We start from the raw sequence: 5,272 nt of genomic DNA, 5'->3' as shown, positions 1-5,272 counted from the left end.
CATAGTTTAGAACAATTCGAAGATATGATGACAATGGAAGAAGATGAGGCAATGGAGCCTTGTGATTTTTATTCTCATAGTTTGTGTATGTTTGCAGGATATGCAGAGGATGGTGGACAGTCTGGTGAAACTGTCACAAGCAGGAATGAAGCTCTTGAGGTGAAGTATGATGGAGAATTCTTTTTAGAGGAAGAAGGTGTTGATTTATAGCAGCAGAAAGAGTTCATATATGAAATTTTGTTTGGTGTAAGACATTTAGATGAAGTTGATATGGACCAGAAGTCTAATGACAATGCCGTAGTGATACTACAAGAAGGTAAACAAATGAATTTGTTTAATGAAATTGATGAAAGAACTTTGCAATATGATAGTGCAGAAAACATGATAACTCAGGAGGATTTCCAGGAAAGGAATGAAATTGAGGATGGAAGTTGTGATGAACTATTGGAGAGATTTCACATGGAATTAGAATTCTTGGAAAGATTGCTCAAAGAACCTGAAGGAGAAATGAAGCTTTCAGAACCTGATGAAGAAAAGGATATGGTTACTGTGCATGATAAGGATGAACCGTCTCTAACATTTATAGAGCTAAGTAAATGTTTAGACTTTTCAGCTAATGATGTGACTGCAGGTGAAAGACATCATTAATAAGTATGATGTTGAAATCAAAGAAATTGAGCAGAGATTATTTGAAGATGAGATGAGAGATCAGGAACAACAAGGAAGTTATGTCCTTAGAGACACGAAGGAGGCAGAAGTATTAATCCAGCAAGATGAAGATGGAAGGAACCAACAATTTGAAAGAGATGATCAGCTACATGAGAGTGAATTTGAGGAAGGCATTAGATTGCAGAAGTATAGAAACTGGCATCAGAATGAAGAAAAAGAGACTAGTCTGGCAGTAATAAGAGCAGAAGTGAATATAATAACAGAAGGTCTACAAAGAAAGACAAGTGAAGACCGAAGATACAGATGGGGAACGAAGAAAAGGGTCAAGTGGAAGCTATTGCAATAGAGGTGGAATGGAAAGCTGATGAACGAGTTCTGTGAACTTGAAAAAATTCATATTGATATGTTAGAGAAGGAGAGACTCAGAGAAATAGAGGCACAACAAGAAGGATCTGCTGAAATCCAAAAGATCTATGATGGAGGATTGGTTCTTGAAGCATCAAAAGAGGATGGAAAGTATTGTGTTTTTAAACTTAATGATTGTTGTACGTTTGTAGGTCATGTGGACTTGAGGAAAGACAAGAAGTTATTGGAAACTATTATATTAACAGCTGAAGAGATGACTACCCAAAGTCATATGAAGAATAAGGAGAAAAGTTACAGTCAAGTGAAGGAAGATGTCCAGTCATATGACATCCAAAGGATAAGTCAAAAGGAGGATGGTAAAAGAATTATTGTGATTAAAGGAATGTTTGGAAGGGAATAGATCCATTCATATGAACATAGAACAAAGAGTTTTCTCAGGAAAAATGATGAAGCTAATACAAAGAAAATGGAGAATCTTATGGTGTTTCAGAAGTTAGAGGAAGGAAATTCACATAATCTTGTGATGCAGAGGAAAGAACAGTTGTTGAACATAGTTGTAGTGAATTATGCAGATATTAGACAACTACTGAAGACTGAAGGAAGAGGGGAACAACTATTGAAAGTTGATATATAGAAAACCTTGTAGATGATAAACAGTTATTGAAGATCATTGACCTTGAAGAAAACCAAGGAATAAGGGATCAGACTGTATAACCAAAACTGAATAAGATTGAAGGAGTTGTCATGAATGACAAATATGGAGAAGAAATTGTCAGAAATGTTGGCATAATGAGGAAACAGGGTAAATTTCTGTTTATTGAATTGATTAATTTTGATGAAGATTTATATGCAAGAACAAGGCAATGTGAAGTCAATATGAACCAAGGAGTTAATTTTGAAGGTCAGATAGAAATAATGAAGGGTGAGATTAGAATGTCTCAGAAAGATGGAAGGATGTTGAATCTCCAGTATGGGAGTGTTGAACTAAGAATGAATTCAAGAGATGATAGTAACAGAATTATTATTATACTATAAGGATTTATTGATAAAGGAGAGGCTTAAGATGACATTTCAGAGGTAGATAAATATAATGCCATAATCCTTAAGAGTGCATAAATGAAGTTACTAAAAGAGGAAATATTCCAAGTACCTAACCAAGCAGGAAAAACTCTGAGTTTTCAAGAAATTTGTAGAATTGCAGATATACTGGAACTTGAAGTAAGAAGTAGTGAAGTTATGAATGAGAAACCAGAAGAAGGAACTGGAATTATTGCAGAGGATCAATGGAGAAATCATTTATACATTTCAGAAATGTATATGGAAAATTATTGGCATACGGATTATGATGTTCTTATTCAAGAACACAATCAGTTGTAGGAGAATAGTATTCAACATATGAGAAGTGAAGTGGACAGAGAATTGGATGAGCTGTGGAGACTCATACAACAACATTCCAACAAAACAAATAAAGGACAAAAGAAGAAAGGAAGATTGGCTGGAAAAAATGGTACGGGTGAAGGAAATGGAAAACAGAAAATTAAGATGTGGGATCCTGTCATAAACTATAATGATGAGAAAACAACAGTAAGATATATGAAAAGGACTACAACAGACAGTGAGAGCATAGCTAATGGGGAAATGCAGCATAAAGAATGGAAACTGGGGGAACAACAAACAACAATAGTAACCAAGGACAGACTACCAAACAAAGTATGGGATCCAGGAGGACACAGATCAGAAGCGCATGATCAGGAGATCATGATTAATTTAAACTTTGGGAGTTTGATGCAGGAGCATCTAGGCCTAGCTAGCAATGTGATGGAGTGGTCACATGTTGTGGCTAATGCAAGTTTGGAGGAAGACTTGGTTGTTTAAATTGTATTAATTTAAATTATGTAAGCGGTTAATTTGTTGAATAATTCTAAATAGAATTGGGAATAAATGGCAAATGATCCTCCTTGCGTGGAGATCAAGCCAAGTAGTCTAGTTTGTTTGGATTAGGATATGATTTTATTTCTAAATGTATAGTTTATTCATTCAATTGTGGAGGAGATGGTTTGCTTAGACATATATGTGTTTTCTTGTCTTTTCTGAGGATAGAGGGAAACAGGGAGAGAGGAATCGAGAGCATTGTAAGCCTACAGGCAGCGTAGGAGAAGAAGGATGCTAACTAGAATAATCAGGCCAGAGAGGGCAAAGAGCCTCAAACTTGTAATTATGTGTTTCTGTGAGTATATACAGAGAAGGGAATGAATTGGGAGTGAAAGAGTGTGAGTGGAGAGAGAGGGAAATGTATACAAATTAAGCCATTAAGGCGAGACTTTGTAACACTATTCATTTTATGAATTGTTTATGATGTCTGTGTAAATCCTTTATCAGACACGGGGTATTCATACTGTGCATGCTTTCGTATCTGGTTGTTTGTATTTCGTTGGAGGAGCTAAGAACACCTGTTTCCATGAATCATTAGATTCATTCCCATTTGTTTTATCACTGAAAACTAGCGCCAAAGGCAAAACTAGTGTTGTTTAATTCCGCAAGCGGAAAATCCAGTTACACTAAGTTTTCATGAAAAACCACTAAGCGGACCCATATAGCGGATTTGAAAATTTATACGCAACAGTTTTGGGTCTTATCAGGTCAGATATACATATATTGCATCGCTTAATCGGATCGACGTAGGTCACAGGCCTGATCCCCAAACCTCGCAACTTCCGATTGCGACATATCGCATCAGGGTGGTGCAGTGGAGAGATAAAGCGTTGAGCGGGCATATTGCTATCATCGATAGCGATTACGACATTGTATCGGACCCCGCTAATGGATAACGCCAACATATGGCCCTTGCGACTGTCAATCTTCAATATAGCGATTGAATATGAGCCGCCCGATCAGCCAAATCTCAATTTGTGGCAATAGTACATATAATTGTTTAAAAGGCGGAAAAACTTTGTTTTGACATTGCCAAGAGTGCATTGGTCCCGAAAGGGAAAAAAAGAATTGTTTTAAGCTTTAACAAAGGCTTTTGGGTTCCGATAGGAAAAGGGTTAATATATTGTAGAAAAGGGAGCAAAGCGGGGTGATTATTGGGTCATTTTTTATCCATTTGGAATTTTAAGGCTAAATGCATATGAAACACTTCCGACATAATTATGTGTGGGCATGAAGCTTTAAAGGGACATTAAGGGGAAAATGAGTCTTGATAAGGTATATTGGTTGCGGCAGCCTTAGGGTTGCGTCAGTTAGGTTTGTCAATTTGGAAAAGTTGTATGAGAAAGACATTTGTAGACATGTATGTGGTATGTTTTTCATTTTCAAAAGTAGCAAGGTCAATCTTTGAAGATGAAAAGTCACGCATTAGATCCCAACTTTAATTAAAACTAACTATTACCCACACCCTAATTGAAAACTATAAAAATTATATTTATGTTTGTTTTAATGTTTATACATTTTAATTTAAAATAAAGCTATTGTTTGGTGGTGCTATACATTATTTTATTTTATGTAAAATAGTGTACCCTACCCATTCTCTCTTTTTTTTCTTCTCACCTTCTAACTTTCATTATAGAATTTAAGGTTTATATTATAATAAATATAAAATATATTTAAAAATTATTATTCTAAATTTTTTTACGAACCCTTTACCAATTTTTTATTATTATAATAATTAGCTAATTAACATAATTTATAATTATTATTTAAGTTGTATAGCAATAATATTTTTAAATACTCTTTGGTTATTTTTTAAATATGAATCCATATGAATAAAATTTGGACAATAAAGTAACTAAAAATTATTTTTTAATTAAATTTGATTAACACACTACCATCCTCCATTGCATGTTATTTCATGCTTCTCCTGATGCTAATAAAGATTGATTCATTGAAATTCGCTATCATAATTTTCATAGACCATCCCATATTATTTCATGCTTCTCGTGATGCTAATAAAAATTGATTCATTGAAACTCGCTATCATAATTTTCATAGACCATGTATGAGATGCTAATCCTTTTGAGCAATAAGTATATATCTGGCCAAATATCATAATTATAAAATACAATTAAAAAATTTGAATGCATAAAGCTAACTACCTAACTACCCTATTTGGTCAAAAGGTCAAAAATATGTAAATCATCATTACAAGCTCAACTCTTTACTAAAAATTATAGTTAAAAAAAGTAAAAGTTTCTTCTTAAAAAAATATATGTAAAGGTGCAAATTTAAAGGAGAATTG

This window comes from Pinus tabuliformis, chromosome 1_2 (genome assembly GCF_031772625.1).
Source record: "Pinus tabuliformis cultivar Carrire ecotype Pingquan chromosome 1_2, CPIR1, whole genome shotgun sequence".
Taxonomy (NCBI): domain Eukaryota; kingdom Viridiplantae; phylum Streptophyta; class Pinopsida; order Pinales; family Pinaceae; genus Pinus; species Pinus tabuliformis.
This window is presented reverse-complemented; position numbering follows the sequence as displayed.